General features: G+C 40.1%; 1 long non-coding RNA gene across 2 annotated transcripts; it reads left to right on the top strand.

Annotated features, from left to right (window-relative positions):
- The first annotated feature begins 4,228 nt into the window (after positions 1–4,228).
- Positions 4,229–10,921, top strand: LOC135246201 (uncharacterized). 2 transcript variants are annotated; one of them, XR_010327547.1, is made up of 4 exons: positions 4,229–4,318; positions 5,129–5,216; positions 9,882–10,027; positions 10,359–10,921. It is a non-coding gene; the product is annotated as an uncharacterized LOC135246201 (long non-coding RNA). The 2 variants fall into 2 exon arrangements; XR_010327548.1 differs by lacking the exons at positions 4,229–4,318; positions 5,129–5,216 and adding an exon at positions 6,184–6,260.
- Positions 10,922–10,968: the final 47 nt, after the last annotated feature.

Genomic DNA, 10,968 nt, shown 5'->3' with positions numbered 1-10,968 from the left:
TCACCAAAATTAAATAAATTGTATTCCAAAGCAATGCTACCCAATGTTTCCTGGCCATCTAACAAGCCTTGATTGACTAAATTATCAGGAAACTCGTAGAATTAGAGCTCTGTAGGTTGCAACTTGTTTACCCTTCTGTCCTGCTCCGTCTTCTGTTATTTCGTCGAGATGCACTTTTAGTTTTAGTGTAAGGTTTATAGGCAGTTTGATAGGCTTATCTGCAGGTAGGAGTCCTCTTCGCTGTTTTGCTTTGCTAGATCAGTCACCTTACGTGAGAACTGGAAGTAGTAGAAGTGGAACACTTGATAGTGGAGAATAGGAGCAGACGCATATGTCCCAGCAATCTTTGCATATTGTAAAATAACAATAGTACGAGAGAAATGAGGACAAATGATGAAATTGACTAGTTGAAACAATATGTTTTTAGCAGAATGGGCATGTAGGTGACGTTTGACATGATCACAGACTGTAATGCTAAGAAAATAAAGTGACCATGAGTGAGATGAGTTTCCTTATCGAATGGTATATAAAACAGATGGTGGTACGAATGGAAATACCCTTCAGTGTTGCAATAACAAAGAGAGTGGAATGGTTCGTAACATTAAATCACCACAACCAATCTACACAATAACGCAACCAACGCGCAGGTGTTTAAAGAGAGAAAATGATTATTTATTATATACAATTTAATGATTTCCTATAAGCTAAAAGTGTCAACCTAGCTAAAATGTCCGTGACACAAAGGCTATTTAATTGAGCCTCACCGGGCAGCCAATACAGCGGTCCAAGTCCTCCATGAGGCCGGTCCTCTCCACCAGATCCAATCGCAGGGATTACGTGGTGTTAGCGTCCTCTGCTGGTCAAGTACTGTACTGCCGGATACAGCGCGACTAATCTAATCCTGGGCTACTATTAAAAACTGTTAAGGTTGGAATAGAACTCTCGGAGCAGAGCGAAGTCAAGCGTGGCTTCCAGTAGCAGACAAAAAGATGGATCTCCTGTGATGACGGCGTCCAGCTGTTATAAGACCCGCATCTTCTTCTAACCGTTGCTCCGCAACGGTCGCCGGCGTCCTTAGCTACGGCCGCATCTGGTCCGGTCTCCGAGCGATGACACCGGCATCCTCGTCACCGCGCATCCTCCTAGTCAGGTCACCCGGCAACAGGATACATGTTTATCAAAACCTGTATAGGGGAACACAAACAACCAGCAATACCCAGCCAAAAACACAGAAAAGTAACATCCCTTAATAATAATAATGCTCTAAATAATACACAGGGATGTAACAGACGGTGTTAACTCTGTTTTGCTATAGTAGTTGGTGAAATAAGCCGTGAAATTGAGAAGGATACCTATAGTACGAATGTACGTTTCTCATGTTCACTACTAACAGTTATAATTATGATTGAGTCATGATTTTAAATGTAATGTTTTAATGGGGTGTTGCAGACCATACATACGTAGTAATTGTTTGTATGTGGGTAGATAGAGAACACGGCGAGGTAACATGAATGTAGAAATGTGGCATTTGCTGATATGAACGTTTTCCACAGTAGCCAAGGGAAGAAATATAGTTGGTAGAAATGGGCTGGCACAGTGGTTAGCTGGTGTAACTTTTAAAGAAAATTAATACATTTGCCGTCATGAAATGCATATGGCATATATAAGTGTAAGAAAACGTTAGTGTAAAATATGAAAAGATCTGCCTAAGAGCAATGCAGGATTCTATTGTTCAACCCGGCGCACTCCAGTCAGTAAGTTTGGCAGTGCGCCACCATGACATATCTGTTCAATGCATGAATTTTCTTGCTCAAACCTGTCCGTGGTTTTAAAGAAGAACACAGGCCAGTAAGCACAGCTGAGGTCCGATTGAATCCATATGGCCTGGCGATATTGTAGCAGGTTAACTGAATGTGCATATGGTATGTCATAATGCAGTGTATACGTTCGGTGAACGCCGGGTAGATGTGGTGCAAAAGCAATAATTGAGAAGTAACAGACAATTATCAGTGAGGAAAAAAGCAGGTTAAAGAAACTCGTTCCAGGCGGGGCTTGAACCTAAGACCCAATAATGCATAGACCGTGACATTGACCACTCAGCCACGAACAAACTAGCTGTTGAGACTGGAAATGTTTTAGAGTAAAAAGATATGTCTGTTTTGCATGTGTATGTGTATTTTGATTGGCTTGTGTAGGTGAAGGATTGGCTGTTGTCTGTAAAATGTCCAATGGGGGAGACATTAGGTTTGTGAGCTAGGCAGCAGGAAGAAGAAGAAGGAGGAGGAAACGAAAAATACCCTTAGTTTGGAGCTTTATTGTGTGGACATGTGAAATTGTTAATGAATTCTGTCTGTTGAAATGGAGTCAGAATGTACCTAAATTAATGTTTTTAAGGGCTGAGAGTCTATGGCAGTTGTGGTTATTTCTGTGGGGAATCCTGAAAAGTGCCAAACTCTCGTTGCTGTATAGGTGTGGGGCATGCCGCCCCGCCAAGGCGTAACTTGGCGGAATGGCATACCTGCCATCCCAATGGGGCATGCCGCCCTGCCAAGGTGTAACTTGGCGAGATGGCATACCTGCCATCCCAATCTTGTTTATTTTTTATCTGCCATTCTTTGGAAAGACAGAGAATTTCCACAACATTTTTTATTTTTTATTTTATTTTCATTTGGTAAGGCATAATGTGCTGCAACAAACAAAATAAACCAAGAAAAAGTTAATAAAGATCTCTTGGGAAAACACTCCTTTGAACTTGCAGGCAGAACCACAGACACGCTGTCAGAGACAGCTTGGTCTTTAGTGTCCTTGTCCTCTCGGTCGGTTGGGATAAGTAAGGCGATTGTCAGAATGTTTCAATTCACTCTGTGTCTGAATGTTTTGGATTGTTGTCATTGGACTTAATTACCCATGTCTTGTAATGTCTGAGATGCTGTACATTACAACAGGAAGGGCTGTAACAGTTACTGATGATTGTACAGGACCACCCTCCTTCCCTTTGGATTTGTGATTTTTACGAATTGAAAAAAAAAATAGTAAATGCTTTTTATACTTCAGTTTCATGTGGATTCTCTTATTCAGTGCCATTGGCCAAAGTAAAAGAACCTACTATGATTATGTAAGGTAAAACAGATCAGGCATTAAAAGGTGTCTTGGCCATTCTGTTAATTTATCATTCCTTACAACATGGAATTGTATTTGGCAGTTTTGGGTTTTGAGTATGAAGAGAATACCAACCGATCAGGTATCACATGAAAGGCCAACAACCTCTATGACAGACGCTAGAGAGACAAATAATTCAAGTGCAATCATGTTCTCTTTAATGTTGGGAACACCTTGGGATCCAAAATTTAAAGGAGGCCAAATGGATGAGGAAATGGAGTTTCAAAAGTGGCTTAGAACACAAAGAGTTATGCTGATAATGCAGCTTTAATCCGAAATTCAAAAGGTATATGTGCTCAATTCAATTGTATTTGTATTGTGCTTTTTACAGAGAACATATGAAAATATTGGTCCATGGAGACAAAAAAATAATAAAATGAAAGCCGAGCTTCAAGTTGAACCTTCCCCCCCCTCACATTTAACAGCCTTGAAGTTTCTGTCTAAAACCAGGCAGGTAAGCTGCTTGCCAGCCACAACAAAGGTTACACAAACAATCCCAAAATAACGCAGTTGAATCCTCAAATGAAACCAATCCGTAGTTTCCCTCCGTCTGACCGCATTTGCAGGAAAGGCAGTAAAAGGAGATGCCCAGTTCGTCAACACTCACACAGTTTGTCCTCCCCCCACTAAATATACCGCACCCTCTCTTATACCAATCCCTGCTGATTAGCAACCCTGCTCAGGAGGGTGGGGCTGTCCACTAGGGAGCCTGGTGCCAAGTGGTCGGGTAGTATTTGCCGGTCAAAACCACGCCCCTTTCCCTGCTACAGTGCTAATAAGTAATGTGTCTTTAAATATTTCACAGACAAACAGATACGATGAGAAACATGCAGATGACAAATAACCTCACAGATTGTCTAAAAAAGAAAACAAACAATCAATGACTGGAAATGGCACATAACAAACGTACAGACATCAAAATGGCAAAATCCACACCAAATCTTATAAACAAAACCAACCAAACCAAACTTTAGCATATTGCATAACGGCCATAACTGATCTTGAGGAAGTGAATGGGCAGGGCATACTGAAAGTACTGTGAGATGGTCCAAAGTCCAATGGTACAAGTCTGGGAGTGTTTCAAACTCAAACACCATTTTGAAGGTGGACAAGAAAGAAGGGCGAGTAAAAGAAGGAATAAAACTGAAAAAAGAACAGAGTAAGTAGCCTGTTGTGGAGTGAGATGGAGAGAATATAAACTAAAGGTGAAGAGGTATGGGGAGGAACGGGAATCTTCTAGTATAATCACATTAACATGCCTAATTCAGCAAAACAGGAAACTGACAATAAAATGGTGGTTTGGGTGCAATAGGCTTCTTTTTCAAATTTTTCATTTGGGACCAAAAGTAATTAAAAAATCATTTTAAAGAATTATGTTTTACTTCATTTTTTAAAAAGATAGTTTATGATAATTTTACCTTGTGTGATATGACGGTAGTCACTGCCTTAGTAATTTGATTAAAAGAGTAGGCTGCATTTTGACACCTGCAACTGTAACATTGAATAACATTCCAAACTTTTTGTCAAACAGTAGTAGTTTTGTCTAACAGACACTGATTTTGTGCTGAAAAACAGAAAAAACTGTTCAGTTGGACATGATGAGCCTTGTGTGGACAGTCTTCACTTTGTGGACCGGGAAGTCAGAATTTCATTTTCTCTATAAACAAGCAATTCGGATTTTTGTAGAATGTAGAAATGTAAAATGTGGGCAGACTGTACAGTATGTGGCGTGTTACTGTTAGTTGTGGTGTTAATGCTATTTGGCTAACACAGCAGGTTTAGCTAAAGCACAGTAGGATGGTCAAACTGGTAATACAGAGCTACACAAGCAATGCAGCATTAGTGTTCCAGTTTTACAATTCTCCATAGAGAAGAAGGCTGCACATTCAAATGTTACCTGTTGCCTAGTTAGGTCAGGTGATGGTTCCACTGACAGCACAGAGCAACTGACACATTTTGATACTTGCAGGGACAACTGCATGGGAATTACAAACTAAGTAAATCCCACAGTTCCTGATCAGGACGGAGGTTCAACTAAGGAACTAAATTTAACAGAGGTAAGCCCTAGTAGCTCCTTCACATAAGCTGTCTTTCTTTCCATTTGAAAGGGGGACAGTTCACTCTGTCATAGGCTATTCAGCTCACTCTGTCATAGGCTATTCAGCTCACTCTATCATAGGCTATTCAGCTCACTCCTTCATACGCTATTCAGTTCACTCTATCATAGGCTATTCAGCTCACTCTATCATAGGCTATTCAGCTCACTCTGTCATAGGCTATTCAGTTCACTCTATCATAGGCTATTCAGCTCACTCTATCATAGGCTATTCAGCTCACTCTGTCATAGGCTATTCAGCTCACTCTATCATAGGCTATTCAGCTCACTCTGTCATAGGCTATTCAGCTCACTCTGTCATAGGCTATTCAGCTCACTCTATCATAGGCTATTCAGCTCACTCTGTCAGGCTATTCAGCTCACTCTGTCATAGGCTATTCAGCTCACTTTGTCATAGGCTATTCAGCTCACTGTCATAGGCTATTCTGTTTACTCTGTTGTCATTGCTAAAGCATTTAAAATTTGTCCCTTTAAATGTTTAGCCATTTTTTTCTGCAGTTGGACATTGTTAAGTATGATGCATTGTTGAAATAATGGCATAAACTTCATCACATAATTTTACTATGTGAGTGCCACAATTCCTTGATCCTGGCCTCCAGGATGACAAACATGAAAATGACAAATAACCTTCCAGGCTGTCTAAAAAAGAAAACAAACAGTCAATGACTGGAAATGGCACATAACAAATGTACAGACATCATAATAGCAAACCCTACACCAAAACATATGAACAAAACCAGGTAGTTAAGAACTGGAGCTAATAAATAACTTTAGTTTTAACAGAAATTATTCACCACAAACTTTAGCATATTACGTAAGGGCCGTAACTGATCATGAGGAAGTGAATGGGCAAGGCATACTGAAAGTGTGAGATGGTCCAAAGTCCAAAGGTACCAATCTGGGAGTGTTTCAAACTCAAACACCGTTTTGAAGACGGACAAGAAAGAAGGAGTAAAAGAAGGAATAAAACTGAAAAAAGAACAGAGTAAGTAGCCTGTTGTGGAGTGGGATGGAGAGAATATAAACTAAAGGTGAAGAGGTGTGGGGAGGAACGGGAATCTTCTAGTATTATCGCATTAAAAACGCCTAATTCAGCAAAACAGAAAACTGACAATAAAAAGGCGGTTTGGGTGCAATAGGCTTCTTTTTTTCAAATTTTTCATTTGGGACCAAAAGTAATTAAAAAATCATTTTAAAGAATTATGTTTTACTTCAGTTTTTAAAAAGATAGTTTATGATAATTTTACCTTGTGTGATATGGCGGTAGTCACTGCCTTAGTAATTTGATTAAAAGAGTAGGCTGCATTTTGACACCTGCAACTGTAACATTGAATAACATTCCAAACTTTTTGTCAAACAGTAGTAGTTTTGTCTAACAGACACTGATTTTGCGCTGAAAAACAGAAAAAACTGTTCAGTTGGACATGATGAGCCTTGTGTGGACAGTCTTCACTTTGTGGACCGGGAAGTCAGAATTTCATTTTCTCTATAATCAAGCAATTCGAATTTTTGTAAAATGTAGAAATGTAAAATGTGGGCAGACTGTACAGTATGTGGCGTGTTACTGTTAGTTGTTGTGTTAATGCTATTTGGCTAACACAGCAGGTTTAGCTAAAGCACAGTAGGATGGTCAAACTGGTAATACAGAGCTACACAAGCAATGCAGCATTAGTGTTCCAGTTTTACAATTCTCCATAGAGAAGAAGGCTGCACATTCAAATGTTACCTGTTGCCTAGTTAGGTCAGGCGATGGTTCCACTGACAGCACAGAGCAACTGACACATTTTGATACTTGCAGGGACAACTGCATGGGAGAGAATATAAAATAAAGGTGAAGAGGTGGGGGGAGGTACGGGAATCTTCTAGTATAATCGCATTAATACGCCTAATTCAGCAAAACAGAAAACTAACAATAAAATGGCGGTCAGGGTGCAATTAGGCCTGGATTTTGCCAGTTTGAATGAATGAGTTAGACAGTGTATGTCTTGTATGTGTGAGTAACTTGGCATTTTTGTATGTTGAAAACATGTTTTTTTATGAGATATCATTTATTTTTGCAAAGTCTTTGTTATGAGAAAGTGAGAAATGCGAAGTAACCCTTAAGAAACGGTTGTGGATTATGGCTATCCTTGTGCGAATTTGTACAGTCTGATGAGCGTGTACCGTTGAGCACTTTCGCTTTGCTATATGTAAAACAGTGGCTGTGACAAAGGGTGCGGTGGCATAAATATAAACGCATGAGAAACGCAGCTGAAATATGCCCAGTGTATGTACTCACGGCCATCCAACGAGCCTTGATTGATAAAATTATAAGCAAGCCCGTAGAATTAGAGCTCCGTAGGTCGCAACTTGTGTACCCTTCTGTCCTGCTCCGTTTTCTGTTATTTCGTCAAGATGCACTTTTAGTGTTTGGTTTATAAGGCAGTTTGATAGGCTTATCTGCAGGTAGGAGTCATCTTCGCTGTTTTTCTAAGGTAGATCAGTGACCTTATGTGAGAATTGGAAATAGTAGAAGCGGAACACTTGATAGGGGGGAATAGGAGCAGATGCATATGTCCCAGCAATCTTTGCATGATAAAATAACAATAGTACAAGAGAAATGAGGAGAAATTATGAAATTAACTAGTTGAAACAATATGTTTTTTTAGCAGAATGGGCATGTAGGTGAAGTTTGACATGATGACAGACTATAGTGCAAAGTAACTGAAGTGACCATGAGCAATTTGCGTTTCCTTATTGAACGGTATAAGCAATCCCTCGTGAAAGTGGTTGGTGAAGTAACGTGTGATAATGTATAGGGAATCTATTGCCCTGATGTGCTGTTCTCATGTTGAGTACTAGTAGTTATAATTATGATTGAGTCATGAGTCGAAATGTAATGTTTCAATGGGGAGTTGCAGACAGTATATACATAGTAATTGTTTGTATGTGGGTAGATAGAGAACAGAGCGAGGTAACATGAATGTAGAAATGTGGCATTTGCTGATAAGAACGTTTTCTACAGTAGCCAAGTGAAGAAATATAGTTCGTAGAAATGGCACAGTGGTCAGCTGGTGTAACTTTTTAAGAAAATCAATACATTTGTCGTCATGAAATGCATATGGCTGGCCGTGAGTGAGTTTTGGTAAAGAAAATATAAGTGTAAGAAAACGTTAGTGTAAAATATCAAAATATCTTCCTGAGGGCAAGGCGGGATTAGATTCTTCGACCTCTGGCTTTCAGTGCGTAACTTTGGCAGTACGCCACCACGACATAACAATTCAATGCGTGAAATGTCCTGGTAAAACCCGTCCGTGGTTTTAAAGAACACAGGCCAGTAAGCACTGCTGAGCTCCGGTTGAATCCATATGGTCTGGCGATAATGTTGCCGGTTAACTGAATGACTTGCAGATGGTACGTCATAATGCAGTGTATACATGCGGTGAAGGTAGATGTGGTGCAAAAGCAATAATTGAGAAGTAATAGACAATTATTAGTGAGGAAAAAAACAGGTTAAAGAAATGTGATCCTGGCTGGGTTTGAACCGACAGCTTCATGGTCCATAGACTCTAACTTTGACCACTAGGCCATGAACAGACTTGCTGTTAAGACCAGAAATGTTTCAGACTAAAAAGATATGGCTATTTTACATGTGTATGCAAGATTTTGATTGGCTTGTGTAGGTGAAGGATTGGCTGGTGCCGGTAAAATGTCCAATAGGGAGACATTTTGTTTGTGGGATAGGTGGCAGGAAGAAGAAGAAGAAGAAGAAGGAAAAAACGCAAAACCCCCTTGGTTTGGGGCTTTATTGTGTGGACATGTGAAGTTGTTTATGAATTCTGTCTGTTGAAATGGGGTGAGAATGTACAGAATTGAATGTTTTTAAGGGCTGAGTGTCTATGGCTGTTGTGGTTATTTCTGTGGGGAACCCTGAAGAGTGCCAAACTCTTGGTGCTGTATAGGTATAGGGCATGCCGCCCTGCCAAGGCGTGACTTGGCAGGATGGCATATCTGCCATCCCAAATCATGGGTTTCTGGTGTGGTTCTAGTGTACTGTTATTCTAATCGCAGGTTTCCACATCCAAGAACCGCTTGTTTTCCACCCTCCGATTACCTGGGAGTCACGTGTGAATGCAGTCTGGCACAAAGTAGCATAAATTGTTCTGTTAATTACCTGGGGAAAAGAAAACTAGGGCTGGATTTAAATTTGTGGTCCAAATTTGAGAATCCATGTTATAGAGTGTTTGAGGACCAAATTGAATTGCTTACCATAGGGTCTGATGCACCCTAATATATATTCAAAGAAATATACATAAATAAATGAAGTGAATGAAAAAAATGAAAATACAATTAATACCTGGTCAGACATAAGCATGATAGCTGGTTCTAATATTCATTTCACTTGAAATGTACAATTTTGACCGATTCCATTGAATTCCATTGAATTGTTAACAAAGAATATTTATCAAGTTGTACAATCAATATAGAGCTTACCACTTACGTTTATGTAATACAGTTGCTGTATAGAACATGTTTAGGGCCTATTTAAATTCTTGTTTGCTTCCTGTCAACACTGTGACATGTTGTATATGTGTGTTCAGTGTGTTCTCATTTTGTGTGTTTACAGGTTGGCTAGTATGGGATAGAACCCACATGTGGTGTAAACTGGTCTGATGTGTTCCAGTCTTCTGAGATAGGGGGCGCTGTTTCTAAAATGAGTCACTCAGGAGAGCCAGACACCAAAGGAGGAACCCTCAGCACTAACAGAAAGAGGTATGAATGCACAAATCAGATATTTAATGTGATGTGAGTTAGAGCTGCAGTAAGAGGATGAGTTTAACTGGAAGCTCTGTCTCCATGTGCTGTGAGTTAGAGCTGCAGTAAGAGGATGAGTTTAACTGTAAGCTCTGTCTCCATGTGCTGTGAGTTAGAGCTGCAGTAAGAGGATGAGTTTAACTGGAAGCTCTGTCTCCATGTGCTGTGAGTTAGAGCTGCAGTAAGAGGATGAGTTTAACTGGATGTTCTGTTTCCATGTGCTGTGAGTTAGAGCTGCAGTAAGAGAATGAGTTTAACTGGAAGCTCTGTCTCCATGTTCTGTTCACAGGGCCCAGGTAGAAAGAGCAGGGTCACCTGTACCCAGCTGTGTGTCTATGAAGAGTGATCGTTCAATGGGGAGGATAATCAACTTCAGAGAAGAGTTTCCAGGTGATTCAAGGTAAATGAACAAGTTCATATTGACACTACTGTTTAATTAAACCTAAATCTGACTGGCTAATTTCTGGTGTAGGTTGGGTGCTCCATGTCATATTCGGGTATAGGTGGATGTATTGTGCCAAACTCAGGTGTTGATAATATATTATATCATATTCAGGTGTAGATGGGTGTGTTGTGCCATATTCAGGTGTAGGTGGGTGCATTATGTCATATTGAGGTATAGGTGGCTGTATTATGTCACATTGAGGTGTAGATGGGTGTATTATGTCACATTCAGGTGTAGGTGAGTATATTATGGTGTGTTCAGGTATAGGTGTGGTATCTCATGTTGGCTCACTGCTGTTTAGATGGTGTTTTTTCTTGTTAAATTTCTGCAATAAATGACCCTGGATCCATTACCTGCAGTATCAGAGTTAAACTTCCCCTCCCTCCATTCCTCACTCTGTCCCTATATTCTAGCTGTTAACACTGCTCAGACAGGAGTGGCTTCATATTTCATG

The sequence above is a fragment of the Anguilla rostrata genome, unplaced genomic scaffold, assembly GCF_018555375.3.
Source record: "Anguilla rostrata isolate EN2019 unplaced genomic scaffold, ASM1855537v3 scaf0059, whole genome shotgun sequence".
Taxonomy (NCBI): domain Eukaryota; kingdom Metazoa; phylum Chordata; class Actinopteri; order Anguilliformes; family Anguillidae; genus Anguilla; species Anguilla rostrata.
This window is presented reverse-complemented; position numbering and strand designations above follow the sequence as displayed.